Raw genomic sequence first — 11,348 nt, 5'->3', positions numbered from 1 at the left:
GGTTACACCATGTAAACCCTAATGTAACATGGCTCTTCATTTCCATGACCCATGGATTTGTAACTCCCATGGAGCATCCTATGGACCTTAGCCCAACTTGATAATCCATGAAGCCTTTAGCCCACTATACAAGTTATGGATGATTTACATAATCAACCCATATATTTAATTAGTCTTCTTTTGATCACTTAATTAATTTTAGATTAATTCTTGATCAATACTAACTAAATAATATTATTAATATATTAGAACTTATAATATATTAATAAACCACAATTGTTATTTCTCTCATTTAGTCTATCCAAATGCATGATGCCATGCAACCCAAATGGACCATGCCGGGTCGGGTCAAGTACATACCAGAAATAGTTATGGACTTAGACACCTTATCCAACAGTTTCTTGATCGGGTCTTGAGCGGGTTGGCCCTTTTTCTTATTCCCGAACTTCCGCTTGTTGTCTCCCCTCTTCGGTTGTTCGGGCGTGGGGGTTATAATGCATTGACGAACTCCCTGGTCAACAAGAGTTTGTGCCAAACGTTTGGCACTGTTGAGGGTGCTCGGGTTGGCGGATATGACCATTCCCTGGATCTGATGGGATAGCCCCCAAATGTAACGTTCCACTTTCTTGGCCTCTGGGGTGACCATTCTCAGGCACAGAGTTGCCAGTTCATTAAATCGGGCAGTGTAGGTAGCAATATCAGAGCCCTTCATGGCATGATCCCACAGCTCTTGTTCCAGCTTCTGCATCTTGCTCCTTAGTCAGTATTCATCGAGCATCATAGCTTTCAGGTCATCCCAAATCATGGTGTTGGCCACGGCTAAAGTCAGAGTTTTAATGTGGCCACTCGGTCTTGACTTTGAACTCATCCAGGCATGCATAAATTTTAAATATGGACTCGGTCTTCTCAAACCATCTTGTCAGCGTAACGAATCCGCCAACGCCATGATAGGTCCTGGGCTTGCAGTTCATGAATTCTTTGTAGGAGCACATCCATTGGTGCCCTTGGTTGTCACCCAAATTGGAACTACCAGTCCCATTCCCGCTCCCGTTGTCGTTTCCATTCCTCGTTCCCATTTGTCCCGTTACTACTGATTTGGGCCATGGCGGCAGCCACATCGGCTGTTTCAGCAGCCTGGAAAACAGCAGAGTCCATCAGTAGAGGTGGTGGCGGTGGAGTTGTTGCGGTGTTGAGGAAACGTCTTCTAACTCTTCGTGGTGGCATCTTTCTTCCATAAAGTTTAGAGGTGGGATAAAGATAAGTCTTTGATAAAGTTTATGAGTTGGGTATTACCGTAATGGAATATCTCGTGGTTAGTGTAACATGGCAAGCAATCCATAAATGAAATTTTACTATGATAAGTAAACAACTTCACAACAAGTAGCAACACCCAATGAAGTGAAATGCATGTCCATTTCATTGATAATATAGTATTAGTACATAGATTTTGAAAATTGACCTTTCAAGAAGGTCCACAAGGAAGAGTAGCACCAATGCCTACTCGTCAACCTAATATATAACAAAATGCGAGTAGTATGGACCCTACTCGCGGCGGGTGGTCTCCTGTGGGCCATGGGATGAAGTCATGGAGGCCTGCATCTCTTCGATCCAACGCTCAGCCGCGATAACCCTCTCTTTGAGAGCTGAGTGCCTCTCCTGGTACTCTCTCACTTCCTCTCGAGAAGTGGTAAGGTCCTCATGGAGACAGTCAATGAGACTAAAAGTCCGGGGGTAGTCCCTCTCCATTCGTCGAGCTCGTGCATTAGTGATCTCCGTAGCAGCCCCCAGCTCCAAGATCCAATTTGCCGATGCTCTGGTCTGGTCTCCGAGGTGCGTGATCTACTGAACAATGACAGAGAGGGCCCTGTCTGCCGGTCCTCTGTGACTGAGGTTATAGAAACCTCGCTCCATGCCGTATGGGGAACCCTTGTGTTGCTGTTGGCTCCACCTCTCCAGATCCTCCGCCCAATGGGGCGTGGGTCCCTGGTATCCCTGGAGATCTGCGGGAACCCGGGCGATATAGGGCGGATTGATGACCTCGAACTCTGCGTCCGAGTCCTCCTCTACCTCCTCCTCGTCTTCTTCCTCCTCTGGATCCTCTTGTGGATCCTCTTCCTCCATTATCTCCTTAGGATCCTCTTCGATCCACCCGCCATTTCCATGGTTAGGGAAATAGGGGTCTCCGGGCATATGGAATCCTGCCATGATGTCTGTGCAAGAATAAAGATATTAGAAATGTGGGAAGGGTTTAAGTGTGTGACTCTGTAGTATTCTAAAATACACCTATAGTATCTTAAACTTGATGTTTGATTCCAGAGTTTCTTGGTATATAGGGTTGGTAAGTTTTAGATTCGTTGTTCACCACGACCATTCCCAAACACATGTTAGTCATATCTCGCATAAATATAGTTGATCAGGCTATGTTCATCTCATATATGATTACATAAGTGTCTAGGCTTAATCGTAGCGTCCAATTTATCTTAATAGTTTTATATGGCTCTTATTATGACACTGTTCTAGTATGTATGGATGTACGTAGACTTTTATAAAAATACATATATTTTTTAAAATTATACTTTTAGTCAGAGTGTTTTAGCCCAATTGTATTTATAGTTGTATATCTTACATGGCTTTATATACTTAGTTCACTATAAACAATGCTCTGATACCAATCTGTCACACCCCCAAACCAGAACAGCGGAAACGTCTGGGGGTGGATGACTTTCATGTATAGTATCATAACAAATGAATAGTAGTGATCAAATCATTACAACCATAATATTGAATATTTAATAAGTTTACACTGTACTCAAAATATTGTTTTCTTGATATCAAATATGAATAGCAAAAAAAAAGATATTAGAAATGTGGGAAGGGTTTAAGTGTGTGACTCTGTAGTATTCTAAAATACACCTATAGTATCTTAAACTTGATGTTTGATTCCAGAGTTTATTGGTATATAGGGTTGGTAAGTTTTAGATTCGTTGTTCACCACGACCATTCCCAAACACATGTTAGTCATATCTCGCATAAATATAGTTGATCAGGCTATGTTCATCTCATATATGATTACATAAGTGTCTAGGCTTAATCGTAGCGTCCAATTTATCTTAATAGTTTTATATGGCTCTTATTATGACACTGTTCTAGTATGTATGGATGTACGTAGACTTTTATAAAAATACATATATTTTTTAAAATTATACTTTTAGTCAGAGTGTTTTAGCCCAATTGTATTTATAGTTGTATATCTTACATGGCTTTATATACTTAGTTCACTATAAACAATGCTCTGATACCAATCTGTCACACCCCCAAACCAGAACAGCGGAAACGTCTGGGGGTGGATGACTTTCATGTATAGTATCATAACAAATGAATAGTAGTGATCAAATCATTACAACCATAATATTGAATATTTAATAAGTTTACACTGTACTCAAAATATTGTTTTCTTGATATCAAATATGAATAGCAAAAAAAAAGATATTAGAAATGTGGGAAGGGTTTAAGTGTGTGACTCTGTAGTATTCTAAAATACACCTATAGTATCTTAAACTTGATGTTTGATTCCAGAGTTTCTTGGTATATAGGGTTGGTAAGTTTTAGATTCGTTGTTCACCACGACCATTCCCAAACACATGTTAGTCATATCTCGCATAAATATAGTTGATCAGGCTATGTTCATCTCATATATGATTACATAAGTGTCTAGGCTTAATCGTAGCGTCCAATTTATCTTAATAGTTTTATATGGCTCTTATTATGACACTGTTCTAGTATGTATGGATGTACGTAGACTTTTATAAAAATACATATATTTTTTAAAATTATACTTTTAGTCAGAGTGTTTTAGCCCAATTGTATTTATAGTTGTATATCTTACATGGCTTTATATACTTAGTTCACTATAAACAATGCTCTGATACCAATCTGTCACACCCCCAAACCAGAACAGCGGAAACGTCTGGGGGTGGATGACTTTCATGTATAGTATCATAACAAATGAATAGTAGTGATCAAATCATTACAACCATAATATTGAATATTTAATAAGTTTACACTGTACTCAAAATATTGTTTTCTTGATATCAAATATGAATAGCAAAAAAAAAGATATTAGAAATGTGGGAAGGGTTTAAGTGTGTGACTCTGTAGTATTCTAAAATACACCTATAGTATCTTAAACTTGATGTTTGATTCCAGAGTTTCTTGGTATATAGGGTTGGTAAGTTTTAGATTCGTTGTTCACCACGACCATTCCCAAACACATGTTAGTCATATCTCGCATAAATATAGTTGATCAGGCTATGTTCATCTCATATATGATTACATAAGTGTCTAGGCTTAATCGTAGCGTCCAATTTATCTTAATAGTTTTATATGGCTCTTATTATGACACTGTTCTAGTATGTATGGATGTACGTAGACTTTTATAAAAATACATATATTTTTTAAAATTATACTTTTAGTCAGAGTGTTTTAGCCCAATTGTATTTATAGTTGTATATCTTACATGGCTTTATATACTTAGTTCACTATAAACAATGCTCTGATACCAATCTGTCACACCCCCAAACCAGAACAGCGGAAACGTCTGGGGGTGGATGACTTTCATGTATAGTATCATAACAAATGAATAGTAGTGATCAAATCATTACAACCATAATATTGAATATTTAATAAGTTTACACTGTACTCAAAATATTGTTTTCTTGATATCAAATATGAATAGCAAAAAAAAAAAATAACGTGATGCGGCGATGCCCCATCCTCCATGTAATGCCCGGTTCCCAATACGTATTTAAAATATGAGTTTTGCATTTTTATAATGGGACTCGACGAGTTGAGGCCCCAAACTTGTCGAGTAGGGGGCGAATCTTGGACGCGGGTAGAAGAGTCTACTCGACGAGTCGGAAGCCCCGACTCGACGAGTAGATCTCTCTGAATGAAACCTTAAATTTTAGGGTTTGCACCCAATTTAAACACCTTATATGGCCTCCACTCCAGCCTCCATCACCCTCAGACCTTATTATCGAAACCCAAATCATCTTGTGAGTGTTCTTGAGCTATTTTGTGCCATTTTAGTGATTTGAAGCTTGGAGAAGGAAGGAAAGGCTTGGAGGTCCAAGAAGAAGGCAGTAGATCCAGATTTTTGGTTGCATTTCCAGTTTGTTTGAGGTAAAAAGCTTCAACCTTGGCTTTCCATCACTTAGATCTTCTTTAGGGCTTGCATCTTGTCATTTTTCGGCCATTTCTCAGTCACTCTCGGGATTTGAGTGCATAATAGAATAATGACTTCAGATCTGGGAACTTTTGAGCTCAGGAAGCTTAAAGTTGCCACCTTTATTAATCTATGGCCCTATCCCATGCATTAGAACTCCTTTATGGCTTAGTTTTGGTGTTTTAGCTTCATAACACCCATGCATGCACGTAAAGTTTGTAACTTTATGTGTTATATCGACCCTCGGAGGCCAGATCTATGCTTTGAATGCAATAAGCCCAACTGAAATCGATTGTATGGACTTGGACTTTGGGGGACTCGGTGAGTCGTTCATAGGACTCGGCGAGTCAGGTCATGGTTCCCCAACCTTTTCTGTTTCTGAGCAATCTGGTTGAGTCTAGAAGAGGACTCAACAAGACGGACGTGAATATGGACTTGAAGATCAAAGAACCCGACGAGTTCCAGGATGAACTCGGCGAGTCAATAAGCAAATGTTCCAATTTGTATAAAGGAGAACTCGACGAGTCCAAGGAAGGACTCGACGAGTTCAAGTGGAAAGTCCCGATTCTGTCATAAGGAGAAACTCGGCGAGTTAGAGGGTAACTCGACGAGTCCGATCGCGAATTTGAGTTTCTCTGAATTATGGAACTCGACGAGTTGATGGATCAACTCGGCAAGTTAAGTCAACCAGGATGTTGACTTTGACCAGGGCGTTGACTTGGACTTTGACTTTGACCTTTATACAAGATTGACCCTTAAAGGGGATATGAATATGAAGGAGTAACTAAAGGAGACTGATATGTGTAGGAGGTTGAGGAGAGTTGATCCCAGCACCGAGGACAGTTCAGTTACTGCACGACATAGAGATGAGTTACCTTCCAGTAGAAGTGGGTCTACGGCCACAATGCCGACCCACTAGTAGGAGTTGTTTGATTAGATGATTGTCTTTGTGATAATTATCTATGTTTGCTACTACCTGATATGTTTTATGTGTTAGCATGATATGATGTTAGGTGATAGTGGTAGTAGGGGGAATAGTCCCCGTGTCACGGTCGTAAGGGCCGAAGGGTAGGTCGGCCACCCCAGAATTGTCTGGCAGTATGTTTTATGCTATGATGTTATATGGTAGTAGTAGGGGTGAAATAGTCCCCGTAGCTAGTTGAGATAAACCGGAGGGTAGGTCGGGAACCCCAGAATGGCATGGCATGGTAGGTCGGGCACCCCGGAATTGCCCGGCAGTATGGTTGTTATATGGTATGAGGTATGATGGGGGAACTCACTAAGCTTTGTGCTTACGGTTTTCAATTTTGGTTTCAGGTACTTCCTCTTCGAAGGGAAAGGAGCCGACACGGTAGCACCGCATCACACACATGATTTCTGCACTATGATGTTCTTGGGATTGTACTCTGACATTATTATTATTCCATGACATGTTTTATGACATTTGACTTATGGGTTTATAGGTTTGACATGATATCGATGATGTTTTTCAGTAAACTGTTTTATAAGTTACTTAATTAAAAACAAAATTTTTGGTCATGATTTTTGAGACGTTACAAGTTGGTATCAGAGCCTTGATTTGAGGGATTCGGACACACTTTCGGGGGTTACGGACTCAAATCGAGGGTTTGAAAGATTTTTACAAGAAACATAGTTTTTCTAAAATTTAAAATAAGGAGTTTTGAGAAAGAACAATGTGTGTGATGTGTGCAACTGGCCGAGCTCAAGTTAGTTTTCCCCAAGATACCCATACATATTATGTTATGATATGATATGATTATGAGAACTGCATGCTAGATTAGGGCTAAAGATCTAGGAATGACGCCTTATATGCCTATTATATGTGTACGAGAACTGCATGCTAGATTAGGGCTAAGGATCTAGGAAGATGCCTTGTGTGCCTGCTATATGTGCTTATTAGGTTACATGCTAGAACTGTTTAGTCAGTAATATGATGACTTGAATAGGATATGCTTGGTGTGGTTACTCAATGCTCGAATGTTGCTTGCTTTATGCTTTTAGGAGTTCTAGTTATCTTTAGCTAACTAGTAAATGGATACGTTAAGTTACATATTACGAGGACTAAATAATTTCAGAAGGTTAGGTCTAGCCCTATTGCGCAGCTCTTGTTTGAGTCCAACCGTTGTAGGGTAGGACCTCTCATTCGAAGAATTATCTGGTCTTAGTGATATGTAATGGTATTCGCAAGCTAGTTAGGTAAAGGTAGCAGGGATTCCTTATGCAGCTGATGGAGGAGAGTAGGACGTAGAGTTACCCTAGGGTAAGCCTAGGATGAGATTAGTGCAGTAAACAGTAGTAGTAGAAGGGACTTGGTAAAGTCAAGGCAATCCTTGACGAAAGTACGGATAGATGTGGAAGGTAGTATGGGCCCATCTACTGAAAGCAGAGGATCCGTACTCGAGTCAAGGAGGGCTGAGATAGAACCAGAGAACTTGTAGAATGTGTGAGACCTCTCGAGATTATGTATGGCCCTGAAGATTATGTGTTTTGTTTCAGAATGGTGGTGATTACGCGACACAGAGGGGGAGGTTCAGGGTCAGGATCAGGTTCAGGATCAGGTTCGGGATCGGGTGTCGAGCCAGTCGATGAGGGACTATGTGATTTCATTGCTTCTGAGATCACGAGAGGCATCCTTGAGTCGACCCCGATGATTTTCGGGTCGATCAAGGAAGGGATTATCGAGCTGATGGAGGATCGCATCATGGAATTTCGAAGTGACATGGCTGCCACTCAGCCAGGAACACGCACACTCTCCTTTAAGGACTTCAGGGGATGTGGTGCGCTAGACTTCCACGGGGTGAAGTACCCCTTTATTTCCAGGAGATGGATTGCAGGCATGGAGTCTGCTCAGTTAACGAGCTTCTGCCCTGAGGGGTCGAAGGTCCGAAATGCTGCAGGGTGTTTGAGGGACAGAGCTAGAGATTGGTAGGAGGCAGTTATGATGGGTTTTGAGCACTACATCAATCCTATGGTGTACATGCAAACCCTAAAAGCTTTGGATCTAGTTTGTCTAATGAACATGCAATAATTATCCAAAGCTCATAAACCCTAGCATATAATAATCGATATTATCATAATAAAAGGGTTTGGATCTTTACCTTGATTGTTATGTAGCAATAACAATCACAATCCTTCTTGATCTTGACTTCTGAAAGCTTAGTGCTTCAAATGTTGCACCTCTAATGGAGTCACAAACACCATGAGCAACAAGATGAACAATGAGAGAGGGAGGAGGCACCAAAAACGTCCAAGAACCCTTAGAGATCACTTAGCCACGTTTTTGGGAGCCCTAGGGGTCTTTATATACTTGTGTGGGTTACTAGGGTTTCAGGTGAAACCCTAATTCTCTGCTTAGGCCTTAAGCAACCCATGGAGTCCTTCTAGAAAGCCCTTGGACGAAATCCATATGGGCTTCCCATAGATTTCGTCCAATCCCCTTTCCATTAGGAATCCATAGCCCAATTGAAATTATCATATAATTGCAATATCAGTCCCCTTTATTTAATTAATCTCTTTTAGTCACAAAATTAATTCTTAATTAATTCCTGACTAATATTAATTAAACAATATGATTTCTCTTTTAATATATTATTCATATAATATATTAATAAATCATAATTAATCCTCTTTCTCCTTAATTCATCCTATCAGTTGCTACGGTGAAGGCAACCCAAAAGGACCATGCTCACAATCGGGTCAAGTACATACCAAAAATAGTTATGGGCTTAGACACCTAATCCAACAGTCTCCCACTTGGATAAGTCTAATAACTATTATGTGTATGACTTCAGATCCTGATCAGTAATCGTAGCTTTCAAAAGCCGCCGTCGAACTCTGATCTTACCAGAAACATGTCCTTTAGATAAGGGATCAAATATTCCTCCATTCTAGATATCGTATGAACTGAGACATGGATTTAAATCATACTCTCTATTCATGTGTTGTTTCCCGATTTCCGATTTATGACGACCGACAACAGACTACAATTGAACACATCAACTTAGTTCCGGCTTGCCCAGACGCTTAGGGTGTCATCACTAAATCATCGAGGGGCCCACAGATATCACTTTTATCCCACATTGGGTAAAAGGAACGGATAAACTTCGACTCAAATGCTTGCTTGTACCTACTCATCAAATCACACATAACAATATGTTTTATAACACCAAGTTACTGGTGCGTTTACATATTATCAATGTGCAACTGACTTGTAAATTACAACTCACACGTATTATCATCTCACTAATCACTCGTGATAAAATCCATGAAGCGATCAAAGTGAACGTGGGTTTAATCCAATGCTCAAATCTCAATTCATAAGCACTCATGAACGTTGTAGCAAACTTTTTCTATGTCTAATACACTTTAGACAGTCTACAAGCCAATTCATGACAGTCTTCTTTCAAACCTACTTCCAAAGTATGAGCGACTGTGGATGGTTTGAATAATCTTATTATTCGGGAAGTCAAAACATGCAATGTGAAACACAATAATAATCGAATCCAATATGGCCCCAAACTTTTGAGTATAAATAAAACCCCTTTTATTTAGTCACCATATTGATTACACATTATTCATTGTACAATGTTTCGGATAATCAACTTATTACTTGAATTATAACAGCAGTTGTCCTATGCACCAAGCATGCACACTCTGTTTACCTATGATCCATACTTTGTGAAATAGATCAATTGAAAACATTTCCAATGATGCTCATTTCACAACTCCTAATCCTTATCGTTAGTGTAAGAACACAAAATTCTCGCCACTACTAGAATATGTTAGATTCTAACATTTTATGCAATGATCCTTTTGTAATCTTATTGCACAAAAGTCACCAAGACTTTGCTAATGAAATTACAGTGTACTCGATGAAGTCTCATACTCAAAGTACATTCCTTTTAACATCCTTCTTGTATAAAAGTTTCTAATCTAGACATAGATTCTTAACGTCCAACTCCTAATATGGAAGCATTTCCATATTTTCCATATGACAACTCATTCTTAATAGAGTCTTATACCGTCAATATGTTCCATTCAATACTTTACTTCCAACTGCGCACAAGCAACCAATCTTTAGCGAACCTCAGATTGTCCTTGACAGTTGTTTAATCAATTTAGTCAAATCCGGTTCTGATCCTTTTCTCTCTTAATGCCCTAAGCATTTAGAAAATCAGAACGGTCGGATATTATAGCATATGCAATCGATCCTATACCCAAAGCGTATGGGACGCGATTCATAATGTCTTACATAAAGACGTGATACTTTACCAGTCTCCTGCTATAATATTTCTATTTGCCATATTCTCATAAATTTTATTATGAAGAGGGATGTCGTAATCATAACCAAATTTTGAGAACGCAATTATCCTTTCCATATAGAATTTCCTTACATTGAACCATTTCAATATAACATTCATAATATTTGATGAAATTTGACTAAAATTTCTCGATCCAAGCTTTTAGATTTTGAAAACGAAGTATAATATTCTCTCCCTTAATTATATAAAAACAATCTTTCAACCACTGCAACTTTGCAAGGTGAAATCTTTGTTTTCTATAATTAATATTGCTAACTTGTAACATAATAATCATGCTCCCACGAACATGATAATTATTACTTTACTAGCATAACACTTATGCTCCCACTAGCTTTGACATGTACTCAGAAAACACCTGGACTTTTAGAAATCAATATTTATCGATTTCCTTAACGAAAGTTCATATTTCTGATATCAGATGTTATGATAAGCCTTTATCTAAGCTTCTCAAACTCATACACCTTTCCCTTGGATAGCTCACATGTGTGTCTAAACAATTCTAGAACTTATAGCAATAAGTTTCAAATGTTCAAACTAATTGCCAAATCTCACAATTCGAACTATGAAGAGGGATGTCGTAATCATAATCGAATTTGAGAATGCAATTCTTACAATTGTTATCTCCTTAAAATCTTCCTAGTGAAAGCGTTTCCTCACAATCATTTTCATGAAGTGGAGAGAAACCTTATGACACTTAGATTTTATGGTGTATGTGTTCCTATCCATGTGAATTTGTCATAACCATAATCATAAGATAATGTTTGTGACAAATCTAAACTCTT

This window comes from Lactuca virosa, chromosome 6 (assembly GCF_052849685.1).
Source record: "Lactuca virosa cultivar CGN04683 chromosome 6, Lactuca_virosa_CGN04683_v6, whole genome shotgun sequence".
Lineage (NCBI taxonomy): Eukaryota > Viridiplantae > Streptophyta > Magnoliopsida > Asterales > Asteraceae > Lactuca > Lactuca virosa.
This window is presented reverse-complemented; position numbering follows the sequence as displayed.